General features: G+C 46.2%; 1 non-coding gene across 1 annotated transcript; it reads left to right on the top strand.

The window, feature by feature from the left end:
• The first annotated feature begins 5,296 nt into the window (after positions 1–5,296).
• On the top strand, positions 5,297–5,369 carry Trnaa-ggc (transfer RNA alanine (anticodon GGC)). Its single transcript has one exon. It is a non-coding gene; the product is annotated as a tRNA-Ala (tRNA).
• The last annotated feature ends 12,734 nt before the right edge of the window (positions 5,370–18,103 follow it).

The raw sequence follows: 18,103 nt of genomic DNA, 5'->3' as shown, positions 1-18,103 counted from the left end.
ACAAGACCTGAGAGGGCAGGTATTTTAGTCTATATGATTGACCTCTGTGTCCCCAACATGAGGGACAATTACCAGCACACAGCAGGTGTTCCAAACACTTGTTGGTTGGTTGGATGAATGAAGAAATAAATGATTAATGGAAACCTTACACTTGTTGTAAAAAGGTAGAATACACAAGTATACACTCAGCATGAGCTTCTTTACCCCAAATAAATATTTCCCCCTGCATAGGAAAGAGATTGGAAGGAAATTCATGAAAATGCAGGGAGTGACATTTAGTGGCAGTATAGTTCAGTGATCGTCGCTCTTCTCTGTACCTCTCTACGTGGTCCCATTTTCTACTGTGACCACGTGTAATCTATTTTAGAAGAGAGGAAATGCTTGGGTTTTTTAGTTTGTTTGTTTTTAAAAAAATAAGAGTTGAGATACGACAGAGCTTTGGTGAATTAATCAGCTCATTGATTATTTTCACAAAGGGAAAGACGGGAGATGAATTGCACGCCTGTTGCAGTTACATATTGTAGCACGCTGTGTTTGATATGAAGGATGATAATGACCTAGAGTCTCTGTGCCTAGACACAATGCCCGCCTGGCACAGCGTGAGAAAGGGAGAGAGAGGGAGGAGGAGAAGGAGGGAGGGAGGAAGGGAGGGAGGGAAGAAACCTGTGTGTGCAAACCCCACCCCTGTCATGCACAGTCTTCAGTCTTCTCCCCTCTCCCACCTCAATGGACAGGGTAGGACTTCATGGAAGGCCAGTTCTTGGGCTGGGACAAGGACAATAATCTGTTGACTACTGTGTCAGACCCCAGATTCTGTGACCTGGAGCTCAATGAAGCAGAAGTGACTTCAGCTCCCTAAACCTCTGGGCCCATGCTCAGTGAGAGGTCACATGGTGCCATCTGAATATCTCTTAATCCTCACGATGAACTGGTCAGAGAGGCTTTATTCACCCAATTTACAGATGGAAACACAGAGGCCGTGACAGAGGCACAGCACAGTCAAAAGACCCTACTCACAAACCTTTTATTTTACCTGTATACATGTCCCCCTGGAAGGGACCTGAAAGAGGGGCCCCTCTAAGGCTGAGAAGCCAGCAGGCAGGACCACAGCCTCGAGGCGCTGCTCCCCTGTGCTCTGCTGGGAGCCGCCATGCTGCCTCTCTCACCGGGAGGGAATTCAGTCTGTTCAAAAGGCTGCAGTTCACCCAAGGCCAGGGTAATTGTGCATGATTAATGGTCGATATCTTTATGAAGGCCCCCGCCCCTCACAAACACCCAGCCTCGTCCTCCCTCCCAGTTCATTTAGAAGAGCAGGGTTTCAGTTTTTCTCTGCAGAGCCAGGAAATAGTTATCAGCTCTGGTAAAGAACTTCCAAATTCCACGTTCACAGGCCCCGGGCATCACAACCCACCATATCTGGCCCTGATAAATGAGGATGAAAAGACAGACTGCAGCGGAAAGAAGAAGTGTTTGTTGATTGTCTGCCACCATCCCATGTCCCTCTTTCTCAACTCCATCTACCATGCTATCCCCATTTTACAGACGGGAAAACAGGCACAGAGGTGATCACAGCTCCTCAGTGGTGGAACCACAATTTGAACCTGGGTTCTCCAGCTCTGGCAGAAGTCTTCAGGAAGCCCCACGGGCTTTCTGTTTTGAGAATGCCTCCAAATCTTTGCAGTCTACTCTTAACCTGTTGATAAATGGGTATTAAATGGGTCTTATGCAAGCAAGGACATCCCTGCCCCACCAACTAGAGTTGTCACCCTCTGACGGCTCATGTCATATCATTTACCTGTCTTCAACTTCAAGACCCAGTCATGCTGTGCCTCCTGCCTGAAGGCTGGTCTTGCCCAGCCTGTGCCCACTCGGGCCATATCTTTCTCACCTTTTATGACCCCTTCTGGATGAGGCACAGAGCAAATCCAAGTTCACCAGTTAACAAGTCAGATGAGACCCCCCACACCTGGAAGGGTTCTGTTTTGCTACATGATTCTTTTTTTATCTGGACAAGGAAAGTTCTTTATTAAAAGATTACTATTGTATGAGCAAGAACAAAAGACACAGTGCTGGCTTCACAAGATAATTTGTTTTATAGCTTTTTCATCATAATTGGTACAACACAACTGCTCTGAATTTTCTCAGATCACAGAGGTGAGTTTTCAACTACCGTGCTGCTTTGAACCATTTGAACTGGGCAACTAGTTTTAAAAGTAGATTTCACCTTTAAAAATATAGAGTTAGCTCTTAAAAAGACAGAAGATCTGGGCTGGACATACCCATAGTGGGACACACCTGTAATCCCAGCTACATCCCAAGACAGGGAGGTGGGAGAATCACAGTCTGAGGCCAGCCTGTGTAAAAGCAGGAGACCCTATCTGAAAAATAAATCAAAAGCAAAAGGGGCTGGGGGCACAGTCCCCAGCATGCAGGGAAAATAAAGGAGCCCACTGAAAACCTTGTATCGTGGTGTTGGCTGGTCCTCTTTGGAGGGGACACAAGCCTCCCAGACCACCAGAGTCCCCTCTGCCCACCACTGCCTTGATGTATCACATCCAGCTTGCCTCAGTAGGGTCTGGGAGTTGTCAAGCCCAGCTCTGAAGGATTTCTATAAACAGGGGGTTTGGGAACAGGGAAAGGGGCACCTCTTTATCTCTGGCATCAGGAGGCTGCTTGCCCACTGCAAGACACACTCTGTAGTAAGTCAGACCATGGGACCAGAAATGTGTTCCTAGGGAAAGCCACACCCCATTAGTCTATTTCACAGATATTTTGGAGCACCCACAATGTGCAAGGAATTGTGTGTAACTGGGGTACATTTCTGGGAAGATGCCAGGAGGCCATTACTGGTAATCCCTGATTTTTTAAAAACCTTTTCTTCTGAAACCTTTAAATCACAACTTCTTCATGCTGGATCCAAGTTGCTAAGACTCAGGAATGTCATCTCTTGTAAATGGACCGTTCGAGGCCCTCCCTGCCTCCTCTCTGAGGTCTTTTGATGTAGCTCCTGGACACCGCCTTTCAGATGTGCCTGGTCTCCGCTCCTGTGCACCCACTTTCATGTATGCTTTGTAGAGTGGAGGGAGGGGATCCAGCAAGGGGCCACAGCTCGGCGACTGTGCCTCCTAGCCTGGCCTCATTACAACGTCTTCAGTCTGTAGGTCCCTGCCCCAAATCCAGCCTAGTGATTTTATTAGGACCCAGGCTTTCCCTGGGGATGTTTTATGGAAGCCAGCCCCCTCCAGAACCTCTACAAGCTAAGCAGTGGGTTCGGCTTCCCCGGCAGACCTGCTTATTCTCCTCATTCTTCTCCAAGGAAGCTACAGCCCAGTTAGCTCTGATCTTTGAACTTGGCCTTGTCAGCTTCAGTAGAGAATCCAGCCAAATTGAAGGACCCCGTTCACTCCACCAAGCAATTTCAACAACCCAAATGCCATAGCCCTGGGTGCCAGAGCCCATCCCTCACCTGTCCACTGTCGCTGCTTGACCAAGTCTTCACAGACAGCAAGGACACAGAGGACAGGTGCCCTGCCATCTGGGCGTTTGGCATGTCCTACAAAATGGCAGCCTAATCCCATCCTGGCCAGCTAGTCCAGGAAGCTGGACCCTGGGCAGTTTCCATGACAACTGTTTTTGGGGTTTTTTTTGGTCTGTTTGTTTTTTCATTAAGTGATTGTGACTATATTTGGAGAAAAGTAGCCTGCTGGTAGTGGCAGCACGTCAGGTCACCTTCCTGCCTCTGGTCCTTTAGCTCAAGCTGAGATCACAGCCCGGGTCAGAGGGCATGAGATAATTCATGGATGAATTTGTAAACCATGTAGTCAACAAGGCCTTTGGGAGTTGCTGAGGCCTCCCACCCCCCCACCCCATTTTCTCCTCTCAGTGACACTTCAAGCTTATGTCAGGCCCCAATTCCCACTGCCTCCTCCCTTCCCCACCCCCACTCCCAGCTTTATACACCCAAGAGTTGCAGAGAGACAGAAGAACAGGCATTCCTGAGACCCCGAGCCTTGACTCTGCCACTGGGTGACTGTGCAACCCTAGAAATACACTTTGCTTCTCTGGGCCTCAGTCTACCCATCTGTAGAATGGAGTAGGTGGACTGGAAAAACTGGCAAATGAGTTTTCTCTCAGTTGCCTTTCCTGGCCAGTGAGCAGAGGCATATTTTAGTGTTCTGTTTTGTAGTAAATTGGCACACAGCCCAGCCTGGAGTTCTATGTTGTCAGCTTAATAAAAGGTGCACACAGCACTTATCTACAGGGTCCTTTGAGATGAAGTCATCGCAAAGCCATCGAAGGGTGGGAGACTGTAGATGGCAAGATCTTCCCCTAAGCCCGGACTCTCACCCAATGCCAATTCAACTGCAATTGCTTTTAGCACCTTACATCCCATCAGGTTTTCCCATAGTCCTGCAATTTCATTTTTATGGGTGCAATTCTTTCTTTAAATTCTTTAATTCTTTCTTTGCTTGGCACTGATTTTATATGACATTGTCTTGAACTGCAGAATGACAATGACAAGAACGGGGTGGACCCAGGTTCTGTGGGGTCCATTTTGGAGATTCTTTCAAAAGAAAAGGAAATTGCGAATAGAAAAGTAGACACAAGAGTCAGTGATTACTTAGGATGAGAAGAGAATTCACAAGTTCCTACTTTCTAGAAAGGTGGTGTTATGGCTTCACGACAGAGATACACTCCGAGGAGTGCGTTGTTAGATTTCACCACTGCACAGTTGTCACAGAGTGCCCTGACCCCAGCTAAGACAGCAACAGCATCACTAGGTGACAATACCCCATGGGTGTCCATGGTATGCTTTATCGTGGACAGAAATAAAATTGTGTGGATGTGATTGTACCACCAAAGTCACAAAATCCAGACAACACGATCATAGTATTTTGTTACCAAACTACCTCTCACATCTCTATCCTGCAACTTCTGGTTACAAACTTTCCGTCAGTAGATGAGTCAATAAAAAAATTAGTATATCCAGACAATGGAATATTATGCAGCCCTAAAAAGAACATGAAACAACAAGGAGGAATTATAAGTCCAATGTTACTAAGTGAAAGAAACCAATCAGCAAAGGCTACATACTGCGTGATTCCAAACCAGTAGCATTCTGGAAAGGGCAAAACTACAAAAATAGTAAAATATTAGGAGTTCCCAGGGATTAAGAAGGAGGGAAGAATGGATAAGTAGAGCATTGGGATTCTTAGCGGAAGGAAAGCATTCTGTATGATACTATAATGGGGACCACGTGCTATTATACATTGGTCCAAACCCACAGAACACAGCTGGCAGAGTAGCTCAACTGGTAGAGCACCTGCCTGGCAAGCATGAGGCCCTGAGTTCAAATCCCAGTACTGCCAATCCATAGAACACACAAGCCCCAGAGAGATCCTACTGCAGACTGTGGGCTTTGGGTGGTGATGATGGTTACTGTGGTTCATCAAACCCAAGGGTGCACCACTCTGGTGGTGTTCACAGTGAGCGGGGCCAGCTGTTCCTGTGTATGGGAGGTACATGAAATATCTCTGTACCTTCTTCTCACGTTTGCTGTGAATCTAACTGATCTGAAAAAAATAAATAAACCTTATAAATGAAAAAAAGTTAAACATCATGGTCTAGTGCACACATTGTGGGGCTCCTCCCTTGGGAGGGGTCCATGCAGGTGAAGTCCTGAAGCTTAAATCCTAAAGCTTCTTATTTTAGGAACAAGTATAAGCCAGGTGCTGGTGGCTCACGCCTGTAATCCCAGCTAATCAAGAGGCAGAGATCAGGAGGATTGAGGTTCAAAGCCAACTCTGGCAAGCAGTTGGTGAGACCCTATCTTGAGAAAACCCTTCACAAAAATGGGCTGATGGAGTGGCTCAAGGTGAAGGCTCTGAGTTCAAACCCCAGCACCGCAAAAAAAGAACCAGTCTAATTGGGTGGAACAGGGCTGAGGACTTTGTAAATGTGGACCCTGAGTGATGAGAACAGACATACCCAGCGTGTCAGGCCTGTGGATGTGACCACACTGGTGTCACCATTAGTCTGTTTGCAGAGAGAATGGAGAGGCCAGCTCTTTGTTGGAACAACGCATCAGAGAATCGTGAAGGGAGTTTCTACTGGAATGGCTACCGATCTTGCAGCTGTTGGGTTACACTATGTAACACTGAGCACACTGAAGGTTTCCTATAGCGACATCCTTTAAAAGCTTGGCAATTTTGTGATCATCACCAATTTAGAAAAGAAACTGAGGCTCAGGAGAGTGAAATGAGCGACCAGGGATCAGATCATCAGAGAGGCTGAGGTGCAAGCGAAGGCACCCAGCAACCTGAGTCATGCTGCCTCAGTCCTGGCTTGGGGCGGTATACTTTACCCTCTGCCCTTTTCCTTCCCTTGCATCACGGTGTAATGGCACCTGCCTGGATGTCCTCCCTTAGGTTGTCATGTCAGAATCAAAGACATCGCGGAAGGGACTGCACTTTTTGTTTTTTAAAGATGGTCTTACAGTAATAGAGAAGGTTTGACTGATTTAAAGTACGATATATTTATAGATAAGACACCAAGGCAAAGCCCACTGATTAATGATCGGACAAAACAATAAGGACAGGAACGTAACACAGGTTGTCTGAAGGGGAGGGTTAGGATGGGAGGGGAGGGTAAATGGATTGGGTGGAGGAGGGTGAATATGGCTGACGCACTTTCTGCACACGTGTGAATGTGGGATGTAGAAATCTGTGGATGTCATTTTAAGAAGAGGGTGGGGGAAGAGAGAAAATAATGGAAGGAATGAACCAAACAGAGCACACTGTATGTTACAACAAAACCCCCTGCACAACTATTACATACTCATGAAAACATTTTTAACAAAAGCCAAGGTCTTGCTATGTTGCCCAAGCTGGTCCCAACACCTAGACTCAAGCAATCCTCCAACCTCAGCCTCCTGAGTGCTGAAATTACAGATGTGAACCTCCACACCATGCCCCAAAGACCACACCTTAACTGTGGGAAGCTGTCTGGATTTTTCAGATCCAGGGAGAACATAGAAACCACCAAAAGTCTTTCAAGCAGAGGGGGTTTAATACAGGGAATTGACTCCAGGGTCAAGAAGTCTACAGGAACGGCTGAACCAGCCCAGAGATGCACAGAGGCAACAGCTGCTACTCCTTCATCCTTGGGCTGATGGGACAGCAAGAGAAGGTGACTTCATTGGAACCAAAAGCTGGGACAGCCAGGTGACTGAACTCTGGCAGGGGCTTCCCAGGAACCGTGGGCATTCAGAGTAGAGGTATCCTACGGGACATGGGGGCAGGAAGAAAAAGAGACTGCAGCTGCTAGAAACAGTGGGATGGATGTCCCTGGCTTCTCTCCTCCCACTCCCCAGTCTTGCAGCATCTCTCCCATCAGCCAAGCCTTTCTGGGAACCTGGGTTGCAGAGAGTCCCATGAGAGGGAGCCTGGCACAGCAGAGAAAGGACACGATGTAGATTGATGGCGAACTTCCTGTTGACCATGTCACAGGAACTCAGAATACTCATCAAAGCTACAGGTGTCTGATTGTGAAGATAAAGAACTAGACACAGGATTCCAAAAGATGGCTTGATTTTTCTTCTGCACAGGTATAACAGACAGGTAAGAACAGAGAAAAGACCCAAGCAGGAGAGCCTACATTTCTGGATTAAATGTCCACTGTGCAGAGATGATGGGGTGAAATGGTGGCCAAGGAAACAGAGGAAGGATAAATTTTGTGTTCTGTACCACCTGCCAGCTACAAAAGCCAAGCAGTTCTTGGGTAGGACTGATTTTCATCTTAAAATAGAGGGAAGCCTGGGGACTGTGGAAGTGACCTGACCCCCTCATCGGGCCTCTGGCAACAAGGCAAGTAGGAGCTCAGCCTCCAAGATCAGAGATGACATGTCCCCTGGCTGCCTTGATTCCTCAGAAGCTGACAGACTTCTTATCTGGCAGTCAGCTGGCCTGCGGCTGCTTGAGGGTGTCATAGGAGGGGGTGGCAGTGCCAGCCAGAAGCCACTGCCCCCAATTCTCTCTCCATCCATGCCCTGCCCTTGATTCTATTTTGAGATCCAAACACAGCCTCATCTCTCCATCCTTGAGTCTGGGACTGTGTGTCCCCATTTGCCTTGGGAGTCCCCAGCACTTTGCCTGGACCAGGTCCAGCTCCTGTGGAGCCCACCCCACTCTTCCTGGGACTGGACCACCCCAACCACTCTTGTCAAGTGGGCACCACCTCCCATCCAGCTGGGCTGCAAACCTGGGGTCTCTCTGTGACTTCCTCTCCAGCTACACTGCGCCCCCCAGGACCACCTCCAACCACTTCTAGCCTCCTGTGTGTCTTTCCTCTACATCCGCCATCCTGATTCTCCTCAGCCTCCTGCTCCCACCTCCTCCCAGGGACCCACCGCCATCCTGCTGGATCCCTGCACAGCCATCTCACTGCTTCCTTGGCTGACCCTGGCCAAGAGGTACCCTGTCTCTGCCACATCCAACCTTAAATCTCCAGCCTCCTCCATGTGTCTATCTCTTGGCTTCAGGCAGCACCCGAGAGTCTCAGTGGGACATCAGGAGCTCTGCTGGACCTGTTTTCTGCTCCTTTCGTAAAGCTGCAGAGGCTGGGGGTGCAGGAGGTTGGTTTGAAGGAAACAGACGTGTGCCCCATATGGCTGCATCTTGCTGAGTTCCCCACCACGTGCCTTGTAATTGTAGAGTCTGATTTGTCCCCTGCAAACTGCTTTTTTATCTGGTAGTCCCAAATCTGTGCGTCTAACAGTTTTTCTTGTTCTCTGATATACTTTCCAGAAAACAGAATGTTAACTATATCTGTTGCATTGAAGACAGAGTCTTGCTATGCAGTCGAGGCTGGCCTGGAACTCATGATCTTCCTGCCTTGGTCTCCCAAGTGCTGGGATTACAGGTGTGTGTCACTATGCCTGACTCCTAATTTCTTTTTAGTTGACCACAATTTTTGTTTCTTTATCACCAGGCTGTGGGGCATTTGCCCCATGGATACTACATTCTAGATGTTTTATCTTTCAAGGGTAAGTGAAAAATCAGATCTTCAAAACCATATTGAATCCTTTAGAATTAGGTTAGGTTGTCTGTGATGACAAACCCCAAATATTGACTTAAACAAACAAGAAGTCCACTTCTCCTTCACAAACAGGCAGTCAAGGTTAAAATGCCAGTTTAACATTTAACAGAGAGCTGAGCTGCTTTTTGTGCTCTTCCACCTTTCCTAACTTCCTGCCTCAGAGTACATTATAGCTGCTGATCTCCAGCCTCCATGTCTGCATTCCAGTCATATGGAAGGAGAAAGAGAAGTAAAGGATTTATTATTCCAGCTGTCTTTTAAAGACATTAACCACACAGCACCACTTAAATTTCAATGGCCAGAATAAACCACACTTTGCTGGAAGGAAGCAGGAAATACTGTCTTCATTACAAGCACACAGCACCCAGCTAAACATGAAGAAGAACAGGACAATGGCCTCGTCTACATGGACACCAGTGTCTGCAGCAGGTGTTCAGTCTGTCTATATTGCCATAGACCAGGCTGTCTCTATGTCCGTTATACAAACACAAATCAAGATCAAGTTTACATTAAATACTGTGCAATGTTTATTTATTCAACAAACACTTATGTAGCATCTGTTCCAAGCCAGGCAGTGGGGCAAGGTACGATATACAAGAATTGAATAAGAATAGGGGAAAAGATCAAACTTTTTTTTTTTTTGGGGCAGTTACTGGGGTTTGAACTCAGGGCCTTGTACTTGCTAGGCAAGATGCTCTGCCACTCGAGTCATGCCACCAACACTTTTTTCCTTTCCTTATTTTTCAAATAGGGTCTTTATTTGAGTGGGCCTGAACTGTAATCCTCCTGTTTACATTTCCTGCATAGCTGGGATGACAGGCATGGGCCCCCACACCCAGCATTTTTATTGAGTGAACTTTTTGCAGGGTGGCTGGGATTACAGATATCAGCCACCATACCTGGCTCTGGGGTTAAGTGAAACAAGGTAAGGATATCCCTTCGTGAAGGAGCCAAGCACTGAACGATAGTCCAGCCAGCCGCTCCTCTAACTAACGGTGCCAAGGGCTAATGTGGACTTCCAGAACTCTCAGTGTCCCCACAACTGTCAGAGCTATCCTTACCAAGCAAACTTCAGAGTGACTTGCTCTGCCCCCTCCCCCAGCCACGGCCAAGGTCAGCATCCAGCCAGGGGCCTCAGCAGGGCAGAAATATTTATGCCACATCCAGAAGACCAAGGGGAAGAGACGGAGCTGATGTCTCTTGAAAGGAATCAGGGCGGAATCTCAGAAAATTAAGAAAATCACAGTGACCAAGTTCAAAGGGGAAAGGGTGAGGAAAAAGTAGAGATTAAAGCCACCCGGCCATCCGTTATTTTGATTTGTCTTTCTTTTTTCCTTTTTTTTTTAATTTCAAAGGGAATTTGATGAATTAAGGCTTCATTAGATCTGGACAAGTTCAGGAATAGGAATTCATCTTCCATCTGAATCCTCTCAGGGCTGGAAGGATGGAGAGAGAGAGAGAGAGAGAGAGAGCCAGGGAGAGGTTTCCATCTCCCACACTGTGTCCCCTGTCCCCTCCCTGCTGGCGGCCATGCTCCCTTTCAAGTTTTTGTTTGACATCTAGGAGAAAATCATGAGGTGCTGAGTATCATTAATTTCCAAACACCTAGAAAATCAGTAAGAAAATGCAAACATCGGAGCCCCCCGACTGACCGTCTGCGCCAACGCTCTGTCCCCAAATCCCCTCCTCTGGAGATGAAAAGAAACCTTGGCGGGGCTGGCAGTCTTGGGGACAGCGGGCTGGGCCAACGGGAGGAGACTTGCAGAATAAATGAAAATATGATTGACTTTCGGTCGGGCTCACACATGGTTCTGAGCATTTAATAAACAGGTTGACACTCTGAGTTCCCCTCATTAGGTGACCGAGGGGGCACAGATCAAAGGGACAGGTTATCAAGGCTTCTGATCTTTAACGTGTCAGGGCGCCCTCCTGTCTGCTCTCATCCACTCAGCAACCTGCAAAGCATTAGTCCTGCACCACCATTTAACATACACGGGAGGAGGCTGAGCCCCAGGGAGAGGGTGGCTGGGTACCCAGCACCTGAGGTTGGTCCTTGGGCACAGCTGTCCTGGGGTCCCGTGGTCTCTGGAGGGCAAGGGTAAGGTCTAACCCTACAATGGAGCAAGAAACAAACCTGTGTGTGTTAGTGGGACTCAGCGATGGAGGGAAACGGGCAAGGAATGGTAGAAGCCCCACGCCAGACGGTTTCCATTGGAAACCCTCTAGTCTTGAGGTTTCAGTCTCACTCCACGTGAAAATCTACTTGAAAACTGTTCAGTCATTTCTGCAAAAGTTAAAGAGACGTCTATCCTGTGACCCCAAAATGAATATGTGTGTCCATGAAAGAACTGTGTACAAAGAGTCACAGTGAGTTTATTCATAAGAGCCCCAAAACTGGGAGCAACGCAAGTGTTCATCACCAGGAGAATGGACCAACAACACACTGTGGTATATCCATGCAGTGGAATACTATTCAGCACTGAAAAGAAGTGAACAAAGAATATGTGTGGCAATATGGACGAATCACACAGATCTGACATGGGAGGGAAGAAACTGGGCATGGGAAAGTATGTACTGTGAGATTGTTTTCCCATGAAGTTGAAAGACAATTTTAATTTATGGCATAAAAGTCAAAAAAGAATAGCAGGGAAACGGGGCAGAATTTGGAGTAAGGCAACTTTCTGGGGAGACAGAAATGCTCAGAGTCTGGTTGATGGTTACAGAAGTGAATACATTTGCCAAAGAAACTTCACCAACCCCTACACTTAGCATTTGCATATCTTACTATCTATATGGATGCAAAACATTCCAGTAAGTACTGTAAAAAACCAACAACAAATCAATAAATGCAGGTCCCAGGACCTTCGTTCATGCTCCTCTCTCCGCCTGCAACACTGCCATTCAGGAGTGGCTTGTCTGTCACCTCCTCAGAGAGCTGAGCTGTTCACTGTGACATCGTTCTGGACTTTTGTGACCTTGACCCCATCTCCCTCACCCCCCCATCCCAATCCCCTGGGAACCACCATTCTATTTCCTGCTTCTGACAATTTTAGATACGTCATAGGAGTGGAATCTTGCAGTATTGGGTCTTTCTGGACTTGCTTTTTCTGGGATTTGATGAACATGAATTAATGTAGAAGGGATTTCGTTGTGATGTTTACATCCTTGCATAGAAAGTGCTTTGGTCAAATTCACTCCAGGTGTGTGACTTCCTCAACTGCCTTCCCACTCTCTCTTTTATTTATTTATTCAAATTGTCATGCTGGGTGGGGGGACATTATGATATTTACAACAGTTCTTAGACTATATCAAATATATCTTACTTGAACTCACCCCTCCACCATCCTCTTTCATCCGCCATCCTCCCATTCCTGGAATGGTTTCAGCAGATCTCATTTTTCCATTTTATATACATATGCACAGAATTTGCACCATATTCACCCCCACACCCTTTCCCCACCTCCTCCCCTTCTCACTGCTACCTCCCCAGGACCTGTTCTGCTCCCCTGTTCTCCCATTTTGTATAAGAAAAGATGAAAAAGGAAAAAATGACATTTTTGGTTGTTTAAGATAACTGCACAGGGAGTTTCCTTGTGACATTTCCATGTATGTAGGTATTATAACCTGAATTGGTTCATCCCCTCTATTTTTCTCCTTTCTACCTTAGTCCTCTTCTTATGGTGCTTTCAACAGGTTTAAATGTTCCATATTCATTCTTGTTATAGAAAGTTCATCTGCCATATTCACCTTCTTAACTTCCTTCTTCCTTCTTCTACCCTCATGTGTGATCCCCATGTGTGACTTCCCCTTAGGGTGACCAGTGTTTCGTCATATTGCTGCATTTTATTAGGTCTGTATTCCACGTATGAGAGAAAACATGTGGCCTTTGGCTTTCTGAACCTGGCTAGCTTCACTTAAGATGATGTTCTCCAGTTCCATCCATTTACCTGCAAATGACAAAATTTCATTCTTTGTGGCTGAATAAATCTCCATTATATATAAATGGCACATTTTCTTGATCCACTCGTCAGTGGTGGGGCATCTTGGCTGTTTCCATAACTTGACTGTTGTGAACAGTGCTGCAATAAACATGGGCGTGCAGGTGCCTTTGTTGTCACCTGACTCACACTCCTTTGCCCACCCTCCCTTTAAAGTTTTTAGTGGTTGCATTATGCTAAAGAACTTATATTTAAAAAAAAAAGATTCCCCTAGAGATTCTAGACTATTACCCTCATGTGTGAATGGGAAACTGGGGTCCAGAGAGGGGAAACCCCTTTTCTATGATCACACCCTGGTGAGGACAGCCAGGGTGCAGACAGCCATCTTGGCAGGGATTGGGAATTCATTGCTCTCTGCTGCTTGCCCGTGAGTTATTTTTCCCATGGCAATGCCAATGCCTTTGGGCACAGTGCATATTCTGAAGGTCACACTTCCTGGGCATAAGGACATTTCTCCTGTGAGCTTCCTCCTTAGTTCATCTACACATGGGTCAGTCCTAGGTTCTACCACAGTCATGCTGTCTGACCCTCTAAGTCGCAGTCCCCTTGTCTAGAAATTGAGGAAGATGGAGTTTCCTCTAGAGGAAGAAGGTCCTCTTTCTTTTCCTAACTTGAATATTAATTAGTGTGAGAGAGAATAAATTATGCTTCCAGCATAATTTATAATTCAGATCTGGGGTGGGGGTGTCTAAAGAGACCGTGAGAGTAAAGGAATACCGCCTGGTCAAGGCTTTAAATGTACCTGCTCAGTGTTTCCTATTCTGAAACTTTAGCTTCCCATCTGCAAAATAACCAGTACCATCCTCATTTAGACTGCCGTCAGAATCAACTGGTGGATACAATTACAATCATCATTTATTCCATACAAGTTTATGGACCTCCCTGTTCAGTTAAAACCCTCTGATGTTCTGTGTGCCTCAGGAAAATTGCCTTTTGTCTTTAAATTGAATAGTCAATATTGCTTACTTTAGAAAATGTGAGTGGTCTGTACAAGAATTTTGAAGAAGGTCAAAGTTACCTAAAATCTCAGCATCCTAAGAGAAGCAGTTTTGGGGGAGTGGCTTCTCACACATTAATTTATGCATTTATGCTGGTTGCAAAAGTTCAATTTAAAATCTATTGTGGATTTTAAACCCCGTCATGGCACATGGGATTATGTGACTTAGGTAAATTATTGAATTCTTCAGAGCCTCTCTTCCTCAATCTGCACAATAAGTGGTGAATTTCTCTCCTGGGGATGCTGAAAACTACAAACTGGGTGTTTTAAAACAGCGGAAGTCTAGTCTCTGTCAGCTCTGGAAGCGGAAGTCCTGAATCAAGATATAAACAGAGTTGGTCCCTTGGGGCCTCTGAGGGAGGATGTCTCTTCCTTGCTTCCGGTGGTAGCCGGAGATCTTTGTCGATCCTTGGTGTTCCTCAGCTTTGAGGGGCATCTCTCAGTCTCTGCCTCTGTCTTCTCATGGTCTTCACCTCCATGGCTGTCTTTCTCTTCTTCTAATGACACTTGTTGTTGGATCTAGCTCACCAGGTGATCCAGAATGGTCTCCTATCAAGGCTTAACTATACCTGCAAAGGTTATTTTGTTTTTTGTTTTTACAAATAAGCACACATTCAAAGGTTCCAGGTGGACAAATCTTTGGGGAAAGCCATCATCCAGCCCATGACAAATGAAGATGAGAGCAGAGTCCCCTCCTATAGTTTCTTCATAGACACATTTAATGGGATAAGTGATCAATAAGTAAAGCATTTAGCTTTACTGAAGACATCATTCCTTCAGCTCCTTAAGAATAAACCAAGATATAAATAAACACAACTAAGTAATTTTGAGGTTCAGATGGGTGCCAGAAATGTGGGTTTTTGTAATTCTCTGGGAGCTCTCTCTAGTTAGTGTCTTAAAGAGGAGAGTTTTGATATACTTAGGATCTGTTTTTTTTTTTTCTCTCTCTCTCTTTTTGTTATTCTCTTCACTCTGGCTCTTATTCCTCCTTTCAGAGCTCAGCGGGTTGGTCCTTCTACTCAGAAAAAAACAAAGCTTCAGAATACATAGATTCCATCAAATCAATTAGATGAATTACATTTTATTGGGAATGAAAAATCGACCATTCATTTCAACATGGGGCTTTTCATGATTTGGAGACATTGAGGTTAAATAGCAATTCTTTACAGTTTCATTCTTTTAAAGCCCACAGTTCTCCTGATTTTTTTTTTTGAAAACACGACAAATGAAAAAGCAAGACTGATGAAAGAGCTAAATGTCGAAGCAACTGTTCACAAAAAGATTTGTCCTTGAGCAATGAATGTTCCTGGTGCATTTTTTGATGAGTTGACTTACAATGAGGAAGATATAATACAGCAAGAAAAGCAATCAGGTGTCCAGAGAAGAGTTTTATTGTGGGCTGTGTTACTACTAGCTGTGTGGCATCTGATGTAAAGTGGCATCTCTGTCTTGGTGGCCCTTCTATAGAATGAGGGAGGGTCAGAAGAGATGATCAGGAAGGTCCCTCTCAGCTCTGAGCTTCTCAGGAACCAGTGCTCACATTTTTCTATTCCTGCCTCTAAAGAGTTAAATGTAATCCCTTCATTAGAGTTGAATTCTGCAAGTTTTCTGCAGCTGAAACTCCTAATGTTGACTTGCACACTTTCAGGTCACTTGATCTGAGAACAGGGCATTCTGGAGAGAAAGAGTGAGAACGGAAATAAGCCACCCACACAGGAAGCTGAGTAACTGTCTCGGGACAACACTTTCAGGCTTTTCCCAAGGCTGTGTTGTCCACTTGTCCAGTGGCAGGAGCCAAGGTCAAGTCCAAGGGAAAATTTGCAAGAAGAATCTTTGTAGATGGAAGGAAATTGAACTCTACATGGAAGAGACAAGAGGATTTCTGGCTCCTGGTTCTTCCCACCAAGTCGATGTAGAGTTGGGGTTCAGTAAGCACCCACTGACTTCTGGGCTGTCAGCTGCTGCAGAAGAGGAGGGTGCAGAGGAGACGGGGGAGAGAATGCGAAGGAGGGGGACCGCTCCATTGTGGACCTGGCTGAGCAAGTGGTCTACAGGCCATCATGTCACTACACCATCAGTCCCTCCATTTCCCTTCTGGCCTCATGCCAGCATGTCACCACTTGCATCACTCTGTTCTTCCTCCTACTCCTCTTCCACCTCCTTCTTCTTTCCTTGTTCCTCCTCTTCCTCTTTTCCTCCTCCTATCCCCATTATCATCATTACAACTACCATTTCCAGTGCTTAGTGTACACACACATGTCTGACAATATGCAGAGCGCTTCAAACGTTCCCCTTTTGTAAACATCATGACACTTTTGGGACAGTTCCCACGTGCTTTGGTCTTCCCTTTTCCCCTAAACAGATCCTAGATGTAAGTAGCTGATTGGAGGGGGGCTGACCCCCAATAGCATAGGGAGAGGAAGAACAGAAAGGAAGGAAAGCAGAAGCAACAGATGTATCAGTGAGCGGTGACCCTGGTGGGTAATGGGACACAATCCTGCTGTGTCCCCACCCCTCGGGATGCTGTGAGAACTCATCTCAGAATCAGTGCAGGGAAGAAACATGGTGGATAGGTAACTTGTATTTCTATGCTTCATCTTCTTCCTCATTGGCTAAAGTTGTCCCCATCCCATCCTGGGCTGAGGGCACATCCTGTCAGAGGAGATCTTGGCCAGAGGAATCAAATGGCAGCCAGCCTGCTAAGAGCTGTTCACCTTGGCTGTGGGCATCTGGAAGGTGCCTGGGCAGGGCACAATAGCACCTGCATTATCATTGTTCCAATCCCAGAGATGAAATCAAAGCTTAGAGAGGTGACATACCCGATTCAGATCTCAGAGTTCCCAAATGGTGGAGCTGGATTTGAACCTGGGTCTATAGATTCACAAGACTGAGCACTAAACCTCAGTGCTCTCCAGCCCCACCATCAGAGCTGAACATTGGCTCTAGTTTGCACCCACAGCTCACGTCTCCGATTCTGGCTGACTGACACGGTTCAGAGTTGAAGGACTGGTCTTTGTCCACTCCTCACATCTCTATGATGTGTTCCAGGGGAGCAAGGAGATGGTTTTGAATGTGGGGCTGGCTCCCCTTGCATTCAGAACATTCATTCCACCTTCCATGCCAACTAGACGCTATCCTGCTCCTGCACCAACCAATGAGGCTTACGCTAAGCTACTTTGGAGAAATCACTGGAAGCACTTGGACCCTCAGTCTGGTCCTCTGACCGTGGGAGAATTAATGAAATAAGTATGCATTTCAAAGGGGTCCTGCCAAAATTAAATGAGATAATGAATGATAGGCATTTAGTATCACATCTGGCATATAACAAGTGTTGGGTAACCATTAGCTTACTATTTTTATCATGCATTATTAATTACTATTTAACTATCTTATATTCAAATTTAAAATCAGCACATTTCCTAGGGCAAAATCTAACAACAAATGGTAATGGGGAAATAAAGCAAGTTTTATTGCTCAGTGGTTTATGAGGCCAGGGCAGCCACAAGCTGACCACGCATGTGCATCTGTACAGAAGGGGGGAGAGGGAGATGGAATCTGCAGCAGCCCATAGGCAGCTGGCCAGGCCCCTTACTCTCCTGGAGTCAAAGGCTGACTCACTAAAGTCCTGATTTTGTCATTGCTCCTGCTAAAGTCTTTTCTGAAGTCTCCACAGCAGCCAGAGATGTCCGGTTCAAACACAATGCAGGTCTGTCTTGCCTCTGTTCAAAATCGGACAGTGGTTTCCTTTCCACCCAGAGGAAACCAAGCCTTCACTCTGGCCCCACAGGCCCTCTGTGCCGCACTCTGTCCCCTGCTTCCTTTGTAACCCCAGCATCTCCTCCAGGTCCCTCTGTGCTGGCCACATCCACCAGCCATTGTACATATTCAGGGCCTTTGCACTGGCTGTTGCCTCCTTCTGGAATGTTCTTCCTCCATGGCCATATGGCTCACTTTTATGTCTTTCGAGTCTTTGCAAATATTACCTTTTGAATAAGGACTTTCCAACCACTTC

The sequence above is a fragment of the Castor canadensis genome, chromosome 18 (genome assembly GCF_047511655.1).
Source record: "Castor canadensis chromosome 18, mCasCan1.hap1v2, whole genome shotgun sequence".
NCBI classification, from domain to species: Eukaryota; Metazoa; Chordata; class Mammalia; order Rodentia; family Castoridae; genus Castor; species Castor canadensis.
This window is presented reverse-complemented; position numbering and strand designations above follow the sequence as displayed.